At 37.4% G+C, this 20,629-nt stretch overlaps 1 protein-coding gene across 1 annotated transcript in view; it reads left to right on the plus strand.

The window, feature by feature from the left end:
• The window catches only part of UBE2V2 (ubiquitin conjugating enzyme E2 V2), a 48,578-nt gene that overhangs the window by 645 nt on the left and 27,304 nt on the right, over positions 1-20,629 (plus strand). The window lies entirely within an intron of this gene.

Consider the following 20,629-nt stretch of genomic DNA (forward strand, 5'->3'; position numbering starts at 1 on the left):
AAAACTGTAGTGCAGGTAAAATAAAAGCACAGAGCAAGGAAAAGCTAATTGAAGGAGTGGTTTCTTAGGCCGTTCAACTCTTCTGTCGTACTGAGTCAATGTTTGGTTTCCTGTGAGCACAGACTTTGAAATTAAATATTAAAGCCGAGATTTTCGAAGCTTGACCATTTAAAAAATGTTAGAGTGAAAATGTTAAGTTTAACTGCTTAAACATACGTTTGATCTTCCATTTTTCCTAGTCATTATTGGAACCAGGTTATAGAACAGTGTGATTTAATATTTCATGCCATCATTGCATAATGAAACGAATTTTTAAACCTATGTTGTGCTAAAAATAAAAAAGGAAGATTGCAGTGTATGTTATTGGAACTTGTAATACCTCAGAATACATTCAACATACATTTTAATGAAAAATTGTGTCTTTTAAGTCTCATCTTTATTTACAGATGTCATAGGTGATGAGATCTTTAACAGTTTTAGCGCTGGGAAATATACTTGAGGTCAGAGCGAACTAGTAAAACAAGGATTACTTCAAAAATGAGATTTTACTGTTACAACTTGACTTGCTATTGAAATCCAGTGTGCTTGTGAATGGACCATATCTTTTTAAGAATTGTGCTTAGTACCTATGGTTCTTGAAAATTAGTAATAAAGTGGTGCATTTTCATTTGGTAGTTTTCATTTGGTGGATTGCATTGTTTATTTAAACATGATTTTTTTCCCTAACGTTATACGTATAAGAAAGTGTGGAAATATTTTGAAAAGACCAAATATTAGATGATATTAATGGCAGATACTTTTTGTTAACCACTTTTAGTCATTTAAAGTAAGTTAAATTATGATGTTGCTGATTATTGGCATATTTTCTTATACACCGGATGGCTGTATTTTCTAGTTTATATTTCAACATCACAATTGTTAACATTTTCACTGTTTTTAGATATATGAAATTTGAAGCCTTAGCATAATTAATAAGGATGTAATTTAGGCGTTTCAGCATTCTTAAACCACTGAAATTCATTTTGAAACTGTTGCTAAAAACTTGCCTTGGTAAATTTCAATACTCTATTCATTTTATGTGCCTTACGTTATTGACAGTGTTGTTGAACTGAGAGGAATATGAGTGCAAAAGCAGCTTTGGACTTTTTAAATTATACTTTCTGTTAGCTATATTTTAGTATTCTTTGCTTCTTGGCATGGCAAAGGAAACAGTATATTTGTGAAGTAAATATGATGTAACTTGAAATTTAAAATGAGATGAGCTAAATGGCTGTAAGAATGTGCATGTTTTGGGGTGCCTGGCTAGCTCAGTCTGAGGAGCATGGGACTCTTGATCTCAGGGTCATAGGTTAGAGCCCCAGTTTGGGTGTAGAGATTACTAAAAAGAAATAATAAACTTTGAAAAAAGAATCATTTAAAAATGTACATAGACAAAATAATCTGGATAAAAATAGTTATTTGGTAGGCCAAAAAGAGACACCTGACAAATAGTTTTTTGATCTTTTCTAAGGCATTATATTTTAATGTGCATTATTTAAGTCATATACTTTTACCCTTCCTCTTACTGGAAGAAAAATTGGGGAGAAAAAATTCTAATTAGAATGGGAACTCTTGGTCCTCTTACTTTGCAGATGAGAAAACAGGCCTAAAGAAATACGAGATTGTACTTAGTGACGGATTCAAGATTAGAATGCGGGTTTTTTTCGTCTTCAGTCTAATGTTCTTTCTGTTACGAGGAACTGTGAATTTTTAATATTCCTCAAATCATGAATCTTACTCCCTTTGAAGCTTGAGAGTGACTTTCACACTTTTCGTTCTAGCAGAATCTTTGTTTCAGACTGTTTGATGCTTCTTATGAATGGAAATTGGGCTGTGGTGGAGACCCACTTCCTAGGTTCCCCTTTTCCAAGAGGCAGAGTCACCTCTGGGGGAGGATTTCACAGGACATAGCTTAAGAAACAAGGAATAGAAATTTATTAGTGCATTTAGTACCTTTGATTCAAAAATTTAATTAGATCCCAACACTAAGAAAAGACATACATAAAAAAGTATGTGCAATACTTTAAAAAATTTTGGGGGGGGGCACCTGGGTGGCTCAGTAGGTTAAGCAATTGCCTTTGGCTCAGGTCATGATCCTGGAGTCCCAGGATCGAGTCCTGCATCTGGCTCCCTGCAGGGAGTCTGCTTCTGCCTCTGACCTTTCCCCCCTCTCATGCACGCTCTCTCTCTCTCATTCTCTCTCTCAAATAAATAAAATCTTAAAAAATTCTTTTTAAAAATTTTAAAAGTTTTAATTTTACAGGGAAGTTGTGAAGATAGTATAGAGAAGATTGTACGTTAGAGTAACTACTGTACATTTTCTGTCTCAGGATCCCATCTGGGATACATTGTAATATGAAACATTTTAAAATTTCTTATCGCTTAAGTTACAGTAGTGTTAGAGTGGCCTTCTAGTCTCTGAATGCAGATGATTGTAAAATATCTTTAAGTAATGAGAGGCTCAGGAAAATATGGAGTATTTTTTCTTACAGTGGATTTGTGTAAGCCATATGGTTGAAAAATGAAATCAAAATAAAACTTAACTAATAACGCTCTTCAGAAGTGGGCAGCATTGTATATACGGGAACAAGAACCAGATTAGTGTTTTAATTCCCCTGCTAGCCCCTGGTAGATTACTGAGGCATGATAGGCATGCGACTGAATCTCTTAAGCCTTGCTTTCCCCATCCCTTCTATGAAAAGGTTGGACAACATGATTTTGTTTTCCGCATCTTCAAGATGAAGAGAAATGGGCGGAATTTGGGAGTAATAACAGAAGAGATCTGCATGTGTAAATCGAAACCTACAATCTGGGAACTAAACAACAGGAGAGCCGAATTGCAGTAGTCTAGTACATTTCCCTTTTGAGACTTTACTAACTGGTCTGATAGATTTTTCTGTGTCCGTTAGGAACCTGCATACTCTTGATACACGTTTGCTCTTGACAATATGATTAAATAATACAACCTTACTATACAGGCAGTCATTCCTTTGCACAGTACTACAGAGTGGTGAAAATGACCATTCAAACCGAAACTATTAAATCATTTTTTTTTTAAGATTTTATTCTTTTATTGAGAGAGAGACCGAGAGAGCGTGAGTGGGTGGGGGGCGGGAGAGACAGGCTCCCTGCTGAGCACAGAACCCAATGGGGCTTGATCCCCAGACCCCGAGATCATGACCTGAGCCGAGTCAGATGCTTAACCGACTAAGCCACCCAGGTGCCCCCTAACCAGTTCCATTAAGTAAGAAAAATTCTTACTCTGTGACCTTTGAAAATGTTTGCTCAGGCATTAAAAACTCTTTCTGTGGTTGCAAATGTATAGGAAAATGAAAAAAAATTGTAAAACTAGTATTTGTTTAGTACTCTAAACATGAGACATTAAGAATTGAGTGTTTTGTTTTTAAAAAAAACTTGTAAAAAGTAGTTTGAACGTTTCCGTTTTCTAATATAACTTAGGATGTGAAGCAAGCATCTTTTTTGTGCTTTGGTGAATTGTCATACTCCTAAAGTGGGATTATTTCCAGTATTTTATCCTTTGTGCTTTCAAGTGTTAGGAAATAATCTGCAACTTTCTTTATTGTGAAGTGTTTTACTTCCTCTGGAACACTGTTATCCTATTCTTAAATTACTTCCCTCACAAAGTTCACAAACTTCATGAGGCTGCTCATCTAGAGTCTCCCAACACTTTATGGTCAGGTATTTCTTCTTAACTATTTACATTTGATTCACATTTCACTTCGGTGTTACCAGTTTTTGTTTCTTTGCTGCACTTACTTTCAGTTTTCATTTCTTTGCTGTACTTTGATCTTTGTTGGCTAATTTCCTTTTTTGGCTATTTTTACGGAATGTCACCTGGGTTGGGGTGCCTGGGTGGCTCAGTCGGTTAAGTGTCTGCCTTCCGCTCAGGTCATGATCTCAGGGTCCTGGCAACTAGCCCTGCATCTGGCTCTCTGCTCGGCGGGGAGCCTGCTTCTCCCTTTCCTGCTGCCCCCCACCTGGCTTGTGCTGTCTCTTCTCATGCTCTCTGTCTCTCTCTCTCTCTCAAATAAATAAATAAAATCTTAAAAAAAAAAAAGAATGAGAATGTCACCTTGGTTTACTACTGGCAGACAGGGAGGCAACACTACTATAAGTTTTGCTGTCTATATTTGACTAACAGATGTGCAATGACCCATCACCAACAGATTTTGAAAGACGCGAAGTGATTGGCCACTGGTTAGGATGCTCATCTATTATTTACATAGTGATTTGTGGACTGGGGAGCTAGCAGCAAAGTTTGTACTTAATGCAGTTACCCACAGTTGACAGACTGCTAACTGAAGCTTCAACCGTGTTGTTGGGGGACTGGTGTTATTTAAACAGTGCTAACTGAAAGTCATGCAAATGGAAACTATGGAAAGCAAAGATTATCCTTAGTGGAAACATCCACTTGATAATTATTTGGGGAGCTGCTTGACACAAAATTTCGAAGTGGATACATGAGGCTTGTAGACTGGAATAAATGGAATAAAATTCAGTGTTCAAAAGTTTGTTTCAAATATAGTTGACTTTTTAAAAGAGCTGACGCTTTTATAAGTAAATCTTTGAGGTAATAATAGGTGAGACTTCAGGACTGGTATTTGTGAGTAACTTATTTACAAAGTCTCCACTGATTTGTATAAGAGCAGATGTTATATTCAGTTTAAGTTAGAACTCTGCAAAGTTTCAGACCACAGGAGAGAAATCCTTAAGGCCTGTGTAGGTCTTTACATATGTTGAAATAGTAGTTCTAATGGAAAGCACTTTATGGATTATCTAGGCTCTGGGCCAACCTCATTTTATAGATGAGCAATGGAAATCTAGATATGAAATGACTTTCACAAAATTATCTAGCTAGATGTTGAGCTCAGAGCTAGTTTCTTGATTTCAATTTCTTTCATACTACTTCTGTATTACACTGTATTCCATAAACTTTTTGTTAGCTTTTATTTTGTAAGAATCTGACAATGTGATGGGGCGCCTGGGTGGCACAGCGGTTAAGCACCTGCCTTCGGCTCAGGGCGTGATCCTGGCGTTATGGGATCGAGCCTCACATCAGGCTCCTCCGTTATGAGCCTGCTTCTTCCTCTCCCACTCCCCCTGCTTGTGTTCCCTCTCTCGCTGGCTATCTCTGTCAAATAAATAAATAAAATCTTTAAAAAAAAAAAGAATCTAACAATGTGAGTTCATAAATAAATGAATTCACTAGGACTACTGATTAACTTCTAAAAGGCAAAACTAATATATAACATTATAAGGTATAAATATGTTGAAAGAATAACAAAAAAATTAAGAGAGTTGATATTAATAGCTAAATCTTGTTACACGTTTACTCTTTTTTTTTTTTTTTGTGAGCACAAATTTGGTATTGCAGGCAAATATACATAGTAATTGTTTCCCTTAGTGATTCTTACAATAGCTGACATTTTTCCTTTGAGCTTTTTTTTGGGGGATGGGATGGGAGGGGAGGTTATTGGGAGTGCTATGAGGTTTATAGAAATTCATCTCTATTAGAAGTAAGGCAGCATAACCTGATGAGTTATTTTAAACATTACCATATTGCTCATAAAGTGGCTCTTTACGACATTTAATACTGACTCCCCCTCCTCCCATTCTTCCTCTTACCTACTTCTCTAAATAGGGTGCTTATGGACAGGACTGTGTACGTTCACTGGGTAGGAAGAACCTGGTTCCAAGCTTTGTGGGACTGGGAAGACTGGCAACGGCTATGTAACCTGGGCTGCTTATTCTCCCCTGCGGTTTTGAAATGGTTTCTAAAATCCAGGGTCCTGGGGTGCCTGGGTGGCTCAGTCGGTTAAGCATCTGCCTTCGGCTCAGGTCATGATCCTGGGGTCCTGGGATTGAGCCCTAAATCGTGCTCCCTGCTCATTGGGGCGTCTGGTTCTCCCATTGCCCCTCCCCCCACTTGTGTTCATCCTCTCTCTCTCACACTCACACTCTCAGTTTCTCTGTTTCAAGTAATCTTTAAAAAAATAAATAAAATCCAGGGTCCTTTGGAAAAAGGCGTTTTCTGCATGAAGTCCATGTAGTCCTTGACTACACCTTTGAGTGATGGGTCACTGAGAAAGCTGAAGCCTCTGGGAGATGGAACTGTAAATAAATACTAAGTTTAGTTTCAGGGAGTTCTTTACTACTTTTTTTTTTTTTTTGAAAACCTCTGTTGAGATAGAATTCACGCAACATACAGTTCTCCTGTGTGTACAATTCATTGTTTTCTGGTGTATTTGCAGATGTGTGCAACCATTAACTACAGTCACCTTAGAACATTTTTATTGCCTAAAAAACCCTGTATCCTTTAACCCTCACCATCCTATCCCTGCATCATCCCCTTCCAGCCCCTGCAACCAGTAATTTATGTTTTGTCTCTGTAGATTTGCCCATTCTGGACTTTCATATGAATAGAATCATAGAATATGTGGTCTTTTGTCTCTGACTTCTTTCAATTAATGTAATGTTTTCAAGGTTCATTGATGTTGTAGTATTTATCAGTTCTTATCATTCCTTTTAATGGCTGAATAATATTCTATTGTTTATATACCACATTTGATTTATCCATTCGTTGTTGATTTGGATTGTTTCAACTTTTTGGCTGTTATGAATAATGCTGCTGTAAACATTTGTGTGCCAGTTTCTCTATGGATGTCTGTTTTCATTTCCTCTGGGTATATATCTAGGAGTACAATTGCTGGATCATATGGTAATTCTGTTATTAATTGTTTGAGAAACTGTCAGACTGTTTTCCAAAGGGAGACCATTTTATATCCTCACCAGCAGTTTGTAAGAATCCTGATTTCTCCACATGTCACAAACTGCCTGGCTTTTTGATTCTGGCCATTCTGGTGGGTGTAACATGACACTTCATTGTGGTTTTGATTTGCATTTCCCTGATGACTAATGATGTTGAGCATCTTTTTATGTGCTTATTGGTCATTGGTATATTGTCTTTGGAGAAATGTCTATTCAGGTTCTTTGCTTATTTTTAAATTAGGCTGTCTTTTTATTGTTGAATTGTAAGAGTTCTTTAGTCTAGATACAAGTTCCTTATATATATAGTTTGTAAGTATTTTCTCCCATTTTGTAGGTTATCGTGTCGCTTTTTTGATGTTATCCTTTGAAACCCAAAAGTTTTAAATTTTGATTAAGTCCAATTATCTATTCTTTTCACTTTATTAAGATGCAAAGTATGGCTTTTGGTGTGTATTTCATTGTCTAGCTGGTTCTTTGTTTTAAAAATGTCATGTTGATACATGTAAAATCTACACTTGATTTTAGCCAAAAGGAGGAGAAGTGAGGACATAATGTAACTTCTGATCGATGACTGGTTATGATTATTTTACATAATTATGGTATGACAGAGGGCTGTAGGAGTCCATGCTCCCCCTTGCCAGGTATGAGGTTTAACCTTACAGTTAAAAAAGTTAAATAGCCAGATACAAGGCATACTCTAAGCAGTTTATGATTTTGTAAGTACTGTAATTATGGTGTGGGTTTTTCAGTTTAGTGCCTGGGATGTTATTGAAAAATATAAACAATGCATAGGTTGGCTTACTATTGTTATGCTAGTATCACCTGTTACCTAATTTATCAGTTGTGGCTTACTAAATTATATTGATGTAAGTGGTTCTTTCCTGAGAGGAAACACTTATGTTGTTGTAAAGTTCTTAATTTTCTTGTGTTTACCTTACAAGCGGTGGTTTGGAGGGATATTTACTTATTTTGCTTAATATGGTTTTCTGACTGCAAACTAATTGGACTCACAGGAGAATAGTTATACTCATTTAAATGGTCTCTGTCGGAAGACCTTCTATCTTCTAAAGTGTATGGCATTCTTTTTTTTTTTTTTTTAAGATTTTATTTATTTATTTGACAGATATAGAGACAGCCAGTGAGAGAGGGAACACAAGCAGGGGGAGTGGGAGAGGAAGAAGCAGGCTCATAGCGGAGGAGCCTGATGTGGGGCTCAATCCCATAACACCGGGATCACGCCCTGAGCCGAAGGCAGACGCTTAACCGCTGTGCCACCCAGGCGCTCCTAGAGTGTATGGCATTCTTAATTTTACTTAGAAATTCATACTAGAAAGGAACCGTGGTATATTGCAGCTTACCTAACTTTCCTCCACTTCCTCGTTTATTTATTTTAAGGGAAATGTCCTTTCCTGGTTCTAGAATATACATTGTTAGCTGCTTTCCTGGAGAATAGTAACTTCTGTACTCCCCCTTCATTTGCCTATCTCACTGAGATATCTATAGTGTATCTGAGCAAAGTCTTCAACAACTTACTGCATTGTATGGTTGTCTTCCCTGACACCTGAGTGTAAGACCTTGGGGAAAAGATTCTGTGTTCGTGTTCAGAATCAGCAGCACCTGCTACAGGACTGGTCGATAAGTGTCGAGAGCAAGATTGAAAGTAAGCACCTGCCATAAATTCACCAAGTGTTTTTTGAGTGCCTTTTGTGTTGCCATCATTTTTATGGTACTTTCTATTTAAGTGATTTAATAATGAGAAAATAAATGGTTCAAGTAAAATCTGGCTTTCCCTTTTTATAAATTATGTTTTACATGTAAATTGGTTTCAGTTTACTTTTCTGAAGTAAAACAGTACTAAAAGATTTTACGTTCAAGTGCATGCATTAAATAAACACATTGACTATTTTCTCCTTATCTAGCTGAGTTAGTATACAGTACATAACTATATGAATAATTCATTCATGTAGTTGCAGAATTTTTTGGGAGTGTCTAGAGGCAGGGTGGTTTTGGTTGTAACCTAGAGTACTAGTAGCATACTTCATATTCTGTGCGCATAATGCATCTCCCAAACCACAGAATTGAGATACTTTACAAATCCTGTATTCCAGAGGTTTTTCCATGTATATTTAAAGGTACAGTACAGACGCTTCAGATGTACAATATTTGATTTGAATTTTTTCTAGATGTTTTTTTTACCATGTTTCATCAGTTCTTTTTTTTTTTCAACGATTTTATTTATTGGAGAGAGAGCGCGTGTGCACGCGGCAGAGCACCAGCAGGGTGGAGGGGCAGAGGGAGAGGGAAAAACCCACTCCCAGCTGAGCAGGGACCCCGACATGGGGCTTGATCCCAGGACCCTGAGATCATGACCTGAGCTGAAGGCAGACACCCAGCTGACTGAGCCACTCAGGCACCTCATGTTTCATCAGTTCTAAGACACATTTTAATGTCTGAAATACATGTATGTTGTATAGTTTAATTGGTAGTGTTTAATTCCTTCCTTCCTTCCTTCCTTCCTTCCTTCCTTCCTTCCTTCCTTCCTTCCTTCCTTTTGTTAATTTCTTAAAATAGTCCATCATAGGGACGCCTGGGTGGCTCAGTTAAGTGTCTGCCTTCAGCTCAGGTCATGATCCCAGGGTCCTGGGATCAAGTCACACATCAGGCTTCTTGCTTGGCATAGAATCTGCTTCTCCCTCTGCCCGCTGCTCCCCCTGCTTGTGTGCTTGTGGGTGCGCATGTGCTCTGTCTCTCTGACAAAATCTTAAAAAAAAATAGTCCATCATAGTTTATGCTATCTTAGATTTAGATGAAAGAAAATATTTAAAATCTTGATTACAAAGCATTCAGTGAGGTGAATATATACCAGATTTTATTTATTTATAAATTTTATTTATTTATTCGACAGAGCATAAGCAGGGGGAGCAGCAGAGGGAGAGGGAGAAGCAGGCTCTCCACCGAGCAGGGAGCCCGATGTGTGACTTGATCCCAGGACTCTGGGATCATGACCTGAGCCAAAGGCAGACGCTTAACCCACTGAGCCACTCAGGCACCCCATATACCAGATTTTAAAGTACAGGGTTCTACAAGCGTGTTAACATGTATTGTCATTTCTTAACTGAATATTAAGCAGTTATTATAAGCTTAAAAAATTGTAGGGGCACCTGGGTGGCTCAGTGGGTTAAGTGTCTGCCTTTTCCTTCAGCTCAGGTCATGATCCCAGGGTCCTGGGGTTGAGCCCCGTATTGGGCTCCTTATTCAGCGGAGAGCCTGCTTCTCCCTCTCTCTCTCTGCTGCTCCCCCTGCTTGTGCGTGCGTGCTCTCTCTCTCTCTCTCTCTCTCAAATAAAAATAAAATAATACAGTGAAATAATTTTTAATCTCATGCAATTTCTTGAAATACTTATTTTAGAGACAAAAGTTAAAATTGCTGTATATGATAAACCTTCATTTCAGCAGAAGGATATTCCGATATTTTTCTGTGCTTTATATAAATATAATTTTTAATATTAAATCAATGTATTACCAGTTCATACCAACTGATGGACATAATTCCATTCTAAAGTTTTTTTGTAATGTAAATCATATGCTTTGATGTCAGTATTTCTGTATTCTTAACATTTTTGACATTCTTGATGATAGTATTTATAGTGGGATTGTAATTGCTGTTTTGAAAAAGCTAGCGGGGTTATAGGCCCAGTTAGAATTGTGGAATGGGTTTTTTCTGAGTGAAGAACTTGGAATAAGGATTAATGATTCAGTCAGATTTGTTCTCTTGATCAATGAGTGGTCAGAGCTAATACGTTGATAGGCCTCCTCAGCTGGGATTTCCACTGATGGTGTATGGAAGAGAGAGTAAGTGCATATAGTCCAAAATAGAGGGCAGTACAGTGGTGACACAGAATGACCTCATTTACTTTTCTAAAATATTCTGCCATTAACATTGTAAGGTAAAAGCCCTAGTGAATTTAAAGCATCACTTGTGGGTTATCTTTGGGTCCATATTAATGAACATTTGAAAGCTTCTGATAAATATGACCAATGTGTATGTGTTGTTAATTAGGTCTGTTTTTTCATTTATACACAGTTAATGTAATTCATGTATTTTATTTTTTAAGTTTTCATTTTCTGGTTAGTAAACACAGTGTTGTGTTAGTTTCAGGTGTACAATATAGTGATTCAACACTTCACACATCACCTGGTGCTGATCACAAGTGCACTTCCTAATCTTCATTACCTGTTTAACCCATCCTCCCACCCACTTCCCTTTGGGAACCATCAGTTCTCTATAAGACATTCTATAAGTTCTTGATTTTTGTCTTTTTATTTCCCTTTTGCTCTTTTGTTTCTTAAGTTCCATATAGGAGTGAAATCATGGTATTTGTCTTTCTCTGATTAACTTGTTTTGCTTATCATTATCCTCTGTAGCTCCATCCATGTTGTTGCAGATGGAAAGATTTCCTTCCTTTTTTATGGCTAAATAATATTCATTATATGCAACACACCCCATCTTTATCCATTCATCAATCAATGGACACTTGAGATGCTTCCATATTGTAGCCATTATAAATAATGATGCTATAAATATAGCATGTATCTCTTTGAATTAGTGTTTTTGTATTCTTTGGGTAAATAACCAGTAATGTGATTGCTGGATCATAGGGGAGTTTTATTATTCAGTTTTTGAGGAACCTTCATATTGTTTTCCACATTGACTACACCAGTTTTCATTCTCACCAGCAGTGTGAGAGGGTTTTTTTCCCTCCACATGCTCATCAACACCTGTTGTTTCTTTAGCTGATTTTAGCCGTTTTGACAGGTGTGAGGTGATATCTCATTGTACTTCTGATTTGCATTTCCCTGATGGTAAGTAATGTTGAGCATCTTTGTTGGCCATCTATATGTCTTTGGAGAAAGGTCTCTTCATGTCTTCTGCCCATTTTTTAATTGGATTATTTGTTTTTTGGGTGTTAAGTTCTAATGTATTTTGAATGCTAACCCTTTATCAAGTATGTCATTTGGATATATCTTCTCCCATTCCATAGGTTACCTTTTAGTTTTGTTGATTGATTCCTTCATATGCAGAAACTTTTTATTTTGATCTAGTCCCAGTAGTTTGCTTTGCTTTTATTTCCTTTGCCTCAGGAGACATTTAGAAAAAAGTTGCTGTGGCCGATGTGAAAGAAGTTACTGCCTGTTGTTCTCTTTTAGGATTTTTATGGTTGCAGGTTACACGACCTTAGGTCTTTAATCTCTTTTGAATTTATTTTATTTTATTTTTTTTTAAAGATTTTATTTACTTATTTGACAGAGATAGAGACAGCCAGCGAGAGAGGGAACACAAGCAGGGGGAGTGGGAGAGGAAGAAGCGGGCTCATAGCGGAGGAGCCTGATGTGGGGCTCGATCCCATAACGCTGGGATCATGCCCTGAGCCGAAGGCAGACGCCTAACCGCTGTGCCAGCCAGGCGCCCCTCTTTTGAATTTATTTTTGTGTGGCATATGAGAAAGTGGTCCAGTTTGTTTCTTTTGCACGTTGTTGTCCAGTTTTCCCAATACCGTTTGTTGAAGAAACTGTTTCTCATTGGATACTTTTTCCCACTTTGTCAAAGTCGAATTGACCATTTGGTTGTAGGTTTATTTCTGGGTTTTTCATTCTGTTCCATTGATCTGTGTGTCTCTTTTTGTGTCAGTACCATACTGTTTTGATCACTACAGCTTTGTAATACAACTTGAAGCCTGGAATTGTGATACCTCCAGTTTTGTTTTCTCTTTCAGGATTGCTTTGGTTATTTGGGATCTTTTATTCCATACAATTTAGAATTGTTTTTTTCTAATTCTGTGGAAATTGCTGTTGGAATTTCGATAGGGAGTGCATTAAATGTGTAAATTGCTTTGGGTATTGTAGACATTTTAACAACATTTGTTCTTCCAGTCTATTAGCATGGAATGTTTTTCCATTTCTTTTTTTTTTTTTTTAAGATTTAATTTATTTATTTGACAGAGAGACAGCCAGCGAGAGAGGGAACACAAGCAGGGGGAGTAGGAGAGGAAGAAGCAGGCTCATAGCGGAGAAGCCTGATGTGGGGCTCAATCCCATAACGCCGGGATCATGCCCTGAGCCGAAGGCAGACGCCTAACCGCTGTGCCACCCAGGCGCCCCTGTTTTTCCATTTCTTTGTGTCATCTTGAATTTCTTTCATCAGTATTTTACAGTTTTCAGAGTATGGGTCTTTCATCTCTTTGGTTAGGTTTATTCCTAGGTATCTTACTGTTTTGGTGCAATTGAAATGAGATTGTTTTCTTAATTTCTCTTTCCTCTTCATTATTGGTGTAAAGAGATGCAACAGATTTCTATACATTGATTTTGTATCCTCCGACTTTACCGAATTCATTTATCAGTTCTAGCAGTGTTTTGGTGGACTTACTTTAGGTTTTCTATATAGAGTATCATGTCATCCACAAATAGTGAAAGTTTTACTTCTTACTTCCAATTTGATTGCCTTTTATTTCTTTTTGTAGTCTGATTGCTTTAGCTAGAACTTCCAGTACTATGTTAAATAACAGTTGTGAGCGTGGACATCCTTGTCTTGCTCCTGACCTTAGGAGAAAAGCTCTCAGTTTTTCCCCATTAAGAATGATGTTAGCTGTGGGATACAATTCATGTATTTAATTTAATTTTTTTTAGGGGGGGAGGGGGAGAGGGAGAATTTGATGTGGGGCTGGATCTCACGACCCTGAGATCATGACCTGAGCCAAAATCAAGAGTCAGATGCTTAACCGACTGAGCCACCCAGGTGCCCCTAATTCATGTATTTTAAAGTGATTTTATATAATTAAAAAAATTTTTTTGAAGATTTAATTTATTTATTTTAGAGAGAGAACAAGCAGGGAGGAGGGGCAGAAGCAGACTCCCCGCCAAGCAGGGAGCCCAATATGGGGCCCAATCTCAGGACTCTGGGATCATGACCTGAGCTGAAGGAGAAGACAGACAGACTCCTTAACCGACTGAGCCACCCAGGTGCCCCTAATCACTGCAAAATTTAGTGGCTTCAACCTGATTCATTCTTTCTCATGGTTTCTCATTAACTTGGTGGTTCTGCTGGTCTCACGTGATGATGGGCTGGGTCTGTTGCCCACGTGCCTTGATTCAACTAGGATTGCCCATTCTCTGGCCTGTTTGACTTCTTCACTTCCTGGTAGGGCCTTAATTGGTAGTTGGCTTCTAAAGAGCTAAAAAGAAGAGAAGCCACCAGGCCTATGAGAATGCTATTCCCACAACTGCACCAGCATTACTATACCATATTCTATCAAAATAAGTGATAAGGCCATCCCAGATTCAAGCAGAGAGGAAATAGCCTCCATCCCTTGATGGGGGGGAGGGGACTGTGTCCCCGAGGGAGAAGAACTGTTCATAGCTGGCTTTGGAGGCAGTCTACAGACTACTTGTGTTTTGTTCTTGAGGGCGAATTTCATAAAGTGGAATTTTAAGTCAAAGCATATGAATAAAAATTGTTATATTTTGTCAAATTACCTCTTAAGCAAGGTGGAATTGATTTCCAGTGGTGTGTAATTATGTATAAATATACTTTTCCCACAGTTCTACCAGCATTGTGTTTATCATGTTTTAAAATTTTATTTTTTGATGGATGTATAATTTCATCCTTTAGTTTGCCTGTTTTTTAAAAATTTTCTTGTTTGGTGTTTTTCTTGTTTATCATTTGTATTTCATGTTTGTGAAATATATATTACCCATTTATTAAAAACATGTGTGGCCATTTACTTCTTGTTCAAGGAACTGGTTATTGATATTAGCAAGTTTTAATAATTTAGAAAGTATTGAAGTCAACTTGAAAATTTTATACCTTATATTTAGTACTTCTTCATTTTTGCTTTTTTTTTTTTTTTTTTAACTTCTTAGGATAGGGTCATGTCCGATATTCTGAAACAGTCCTCTAGATGAAGTGAAGGAAGGTTAAATGGGGAGGAAAGTTAGACTACACCTCTCAGTGGAGGGAATAGCAAAGAATTTCTGGCCACCTTTAATGTGCTACAAAGTACAATGATTCTCGACTATTTTGATCGCTAGTTAATAGATAAAAGAATCATGAATTTTTAGAAAGTAAAACATTATAAATTGCGTAACACTAAAACTGCATTTGATCTTTGATTTAAAGGTATTTCAGGAATCATATAGGTAGGTTGTTTTGTTTTAAAATTGGTCTCTGATAACTTGCTTTCATGGAGTTCGAGAATCCTAAATTTGGAAGTAATGTGGTTCAGCAAGAATTCTGAACCAGAGAATGGAGTTTAGGGCAGAGAAAAGGCGAGAGGATTTCTTCTTCCTGTTGCCTCTTCTTTCTCCCCAGTCTGGTGGATTCCCTCCTATAGTAAGGTTTTATTGTTGGTCACTGAGATTTGTTGGGATGGACAAAAAGTTGTACACCACTGATGTAGTTTACTTCCACATTTCACACTGAAATATGCACAGTTTAAAAGGAAACACTATTTGCTCAGTGTCATTTGGCTAGTTTCCTGGTAGGGCAAAATATTAATGAAAATTTTGTGTTGCTCCTTCTTGTCTTTAGCACTTCTCGTACTGTGATTTCTGTGTCTTGCTCCCCTGTTAAACTGTAAGCTGCAAGAGGTCTGGGACTGTGACTGTCAGTGCTAGATCCCATTGGCTTTGTATAGTTCTTCACTTGTAGTTGATTTTTGATTTTGGTTTATTGGAAGTAAATAAAATTACAGAATTAGAATAAAATGAACCACAGTTTTCTTAGTTGAGGCACTTAACATTTCTTGGTCTTTCATCACAATTGATGCTATTTTCCTCTTCTTCCTTCCTTATCTATGGAGTTCATGCTTATTGCCCGTCCCTGCCCTTGCCCCCACTCCTTGCTGCAGGTAAAGTCTGAGTTTGCAAGTGAACCTGTCCTTTCTGTGTTGAGCCCTACCTTCCAGGCCGTATCTGGCTCTTTGCTCATTCATTCTCAGCTACTATCCCCAAACACTGCCTACCATTCTGTCTCCTTTTTTTTTTTTTTTTGTAATGTTCTCCTTTTAAAAAGAAAGACTTCAAACAGCAGAAAAATGTGTGAATACACATTATATCGACTCCCAGCTCTCTCACATTCTAGTAAATTCTTCTTGCTTCAGGTTGTTTTTGAAGAAATAAAGTGTCAGTACCCTTCCAAGTACTAGGCCTCTTCCTCTTTGCCCAGAGATTACTGCTATCCTGATTTTGGAGTGTTATTGCACAAATGTCTTTATACTTTTGCTACCATATGTATGTACTCAGGAACAGTATAAAGATCTTTTTATATATGGCTTTTGAGGGGTTTATTTTTTCTTTTTAATTGTGGTAAAATATATGTAATATAACATTTACCATCTTAATTGTACAGTTCAGTAAGGTTAAGTATATTCATGTTGTTTGTAATAATCTCCAGAACTTTTTCAACTTGAAAACTCAAACTACTCATTAAATAGTGTGCTTTAAAAATTTTAGCATTGATTGATACTTGTAGCTCTAATTCTTTTATTGTAATTGCAGCAGTTTTCTATCGTTGATTATACCGTGTTACTTTTAGTTTGTTTCTGAGTTTTCACTATTAGAGATAATGCTTAGTGAGCATTCTTATTCCTGTCTTCCTCTGAGCATTCACATGACTTTCTTCAGCCCTATGCTTGGATCTTTCTAAATATTACCAATTTGCTCACCAAAGTAGTTGTACTAGTTTATTCTCACGTCAACAGTGAATGAGCTTCTCTTCTCTACATCTTCATCAAATCAAGTTTTGTGAGACAATGTCAATCTGGGGGATAGTTACTGTTTTAATTTATGTTTCTCTGATTACTGTTGAGGTTAAACATCCTTTTATATGTTTATTGTTCAGTCCTATTTTCTGTTCCGTCTTTTCCTTGTCTCTTTATATTAGATGTTAACATTTTACCAGTTATGTTACTCGAATCTTCTTTCAGTCTGTGCCTCATCTTTTATCTTTCAGTGAACCTGTTTTTTATTTCGTCAAGTTTATCAGTCCTTCGGTTTTGCTTTTTTTGTTTTAAGAAATCATTTCTTATATGTCAAGGTCATAAGGATATCTTACATTAAAGTTAATATTTTGCTCTTCTTTTAGACTTAATTTGCCTTGAATTGATTTTTATGTATACTGTGAGATAGGGATCTAATTTTTCCATATAGATGAAATGTCCTAACACCATTAACTGAGAAGTACATTCTTTTCCTAGTTTTTTCTTTTGGATTAATTTCAAATTTACAGATACATTACATACACAGTACAAACAATTCCTATAAACCTTCTCCCAGGTTCATCAGATGTTAATATTTTAACGTTTTTATGTGCACTTGCGTATGTGCTCTCTTCTCCCGTCTCTTCCCACACAGACACAATTTTTTTTCTGAACCATTTGAAAATAAGTGACAGACATAGGCCTCTTCACTCCTAAATATGTTGTTACGTGTTTACTGAAAATCAGGCATTCTCTTAAATTATAACAACATAATTTTCAAGATCAGGAAATGAACACTGATTGATATAGAACTTCTAACATAGAGGCCTATTCAAATTCTGCCAAATTTCCCACTAATGTGCTTTATCTTTTTTTTTTTTTACATTTTTTATTTAAACTCAGTTAACATATACTGTATTATTTTAGGGGTAGAATTTAGTGATTCATCAGTTGCATATAACACCCAGTCTCATTACTTCAGGTTACTAGGTAACCCCATCCCCCCACTCCTTCCCCTCCAGCAACCCTCAGTTTGTTCCCTGTAGTTAAGAGTCTTTTATGGTTTGCCTCTCTGTTTTTATTTTATTTTTCCTTCCCTTCCCCCATATTCTTCTGTTTTGTTTCTTAAATTCCACGTATGAGTGAAATCATAGGATAATTGCCTTTCTCTGACTTATTTTGCTTAGCATACTACCCTTTAGTTCCTTCCAGGTCATTAAAAATGGCAAGATTCCATTGAGTACTACTCCATTGTGTGTGTGTGTGTGTGTGTGTGTGTGTGTGTGTATACACACCACATTTTCTTTATCCATTCATCTTGTTGATGAATATCTGGGCCCTTTCCATTTGGCTGTTGCGGACATTGCTGCTGTACACAGTAGGGTGCGTATACCCCTTTGAATCACTATGTTTGTATCCATTGGATAAATACGTAGTAGTGAAATTGCTGGGTCTTATGGTAGCTCCATTTTTAACTTTTTGAGGAACCTATACTGCCAGTGGCTGTACCAACTTGCATTCCCACCAACAGTGTAAGAGGGTTCCCCTTTCTCTGCATCCTTGCCAACATTTATTGTTTCGTGAGTTGTTCATTTTAGCCATTCTGACAAGTGTGAGGTGATTATATCTCATTGTGGTTTTGATTTGTGTTTCCCTGGTGCCCAGTGATGTTGAGCACCTTTTCATGTATCTGTTAGCCATTTGTATGTCTTCTTTGGAGAAATGTCTGTTTCTTTCTTCTGCCCATTTCTTGACTGGATTATTTGTTCTTTGGGTGCTGAGTTTGATAATTTCTTTATAGATTTTGGATACTAGACCTTTACCTGATAAGACATTTGCAAATATCTTCTCCCATTCTGTAGGTTGCCTTTTAGATTTGTCATTGTTTCCTTTGCTGTGCAAAACCTTTTTATCTTGAAGTCCTGGTAGTTTTGTTTAGTTTTCTTGCCTTTGGAGACATGTCTCGCAAGAAGATGCTGTGGCCAAGGTCAGAGAGATTTCTGTTTCTGCCTGTGTTCTCTCTTTTTTTTTTCTTTTTTAATATTTTTTACTATATTATTTTAGTCACCATACAGTACATCCCTGGTTTCTGATGTAAAGTTCGATGATTCATTAGTTGCGTATAACACCCAGTGCACCATGCAATACGTGCCCTCCTTACTACCCATCACTAGCCTATCCCATTTCCCCAACCCCCTCCCCTCCGAAGCCCTCAGTTTGTTTCTAGAGTCCATAGTCTCTCATGCTTCATTCCCCCTTCTGATTACCCCCCTTTCTTTATCCCTTTCTTCTCCTACCGATATTCCTAGTTCTTATATTCCATAGATGAGAGAAACCATATAATTGTCTTTCTCTGCTTGACTTATTTCACTAAGCATTATCTCCTCCAGTGCCGTCCATGTTGCAGCAAATGTTGAGAAATCATTCTTTTTGATAGCTGAATAATATTCCATTGTATATATGGACCACAACTTCTTAATCCAGTCGTATATTGAAGGGCATCTCGGCTCCTTCCACGATTTAGCTATTGTGAACAGAGCTGCTATGAACGTTGGGGTGCATATGGCCCTTCTCTTCACTACGTCTGTATATTTGGGGTAAATACCCAGTAGTGCAATGGCTGGATCATAGGGTAGCTCAATTTTTAACTTTTTAAGGGACCTCCACACTGTTTTCCACAGTGGCTGTACCAACTTGCATTCCCACCAACAGTGTAGGAGGGACCCCCTTTCTCCACATCCTCTCCAACACTTGTTGTTTCTTGCCTTGTCAATTTTTGCCATTCTAACTGGTGTAAGGTGGTATCTCAGTGTGGTTTTGATTTGAATTTCCTTCATGGCTAATGATTTTGAACATTTTTTCATGTGTCTGTTAGCCATTTGTATGTCTTCATTGGAAAAGTGTTCATATCTTCTGCCCATTTTATGATTTGTTTGTTTCTCGTGTATTGAGTTTGAGAAGTTCTTTGTAGATCTTGGATACCAGTCTTTTGTCTGTAGTATCATTTGCAAATATCTTCTCCCATTCCGTGGGCTGCCTCTTAGTTTTTCTGACTGTTTCCTTGGCTGTGCAGAAGCTTTTTATCTCGATGAAGTCCCACAAGTTCATTTGATCTTTTGTTTCTCTTGCCTTTGGAGATGTGTCATGAAAAACGTTGCTGTGGCCGATGTTGTAGAGGTTGTAGCCTATGTTCTCCTCTATGATTTTGATGGATTCCTGTCTCACCTTGAGGTCTTTCATCCATTTGGAGTTTATCGTTGTGTATGGTGTGAGAGAGTGGTCAAGTTTCATTGTTTTGCATGCAGCTGTCCAATTTTCCCAGCACCATTTATTGAAGAGACTGTCTTTTTCCCACCGGATGTTTTTTCCTGCTTTATCAAATATTAGTTGCCCAAAGAGCCGAGGGTCCATTTCTGGGCTCTCTATTCTGTTCCATTGGTCTATGTGTCTGTTTCTGTGCCAGTACCATGCTGTCTTTGTGATCACAGCTTTGTAGTACAGCTCGAAATCCGGCATTGTGATGCCCCCAGCTTTGTTTTTCCTTTTCAACAGTTCCTTGGAGATTCGGGGCCTTTTCTGGTTCCATACAAATTTAAGGACTATTTGTTCCAGTTCTTTGAAAAATGTCCTTGGTATTTTGATCGGGATGGCATTGAAAGTGTAGATTGCTCTGGGTAGCATGGACATTTTAACTATGTTAATTCTTCCGATCCATGAGCATGGAATATCTTTCCATCTTTTTATGTCTTCCTCAATGTCTTTCAAGAGTGATTTATAGTTTCTAGAATATAGATCCTTTACGTCTCTGGTTAAGTTAATTCCAAGGTAACGTATGATTTTTGGTGCTATTGTAAATGGGATGGATTCCCTAATTTCTCTTTCTTCAGTCTCATTATTCGTGTATAGAAATGCCACTGATTTCTGAGCATTGATTTTGTATCCCGCCACATTACTGAATTGCTCTATAACTTCTAATAGTTTGGGAGTGGATTCTTTTGGGTTTTCCATATAGAGTATCATATCATCTGCGAAGAGAGAGAGTTTGACTTC

The sequence above is a fragment of the Ursus maritimus genome, unplaced genomic scaffold (assembly GCF_017311325.1).
Source record: "Ursus maritimus isolate PB19 unplaced genomic scaffold, ASM1731132v1 scaffold_9, whole genome shotgun sequence".
NCBI lineage: Eukaryota > Metazoa > Chordata > Mammalia > Carnivora > Ursidae > Ursus > Ursus maritimus.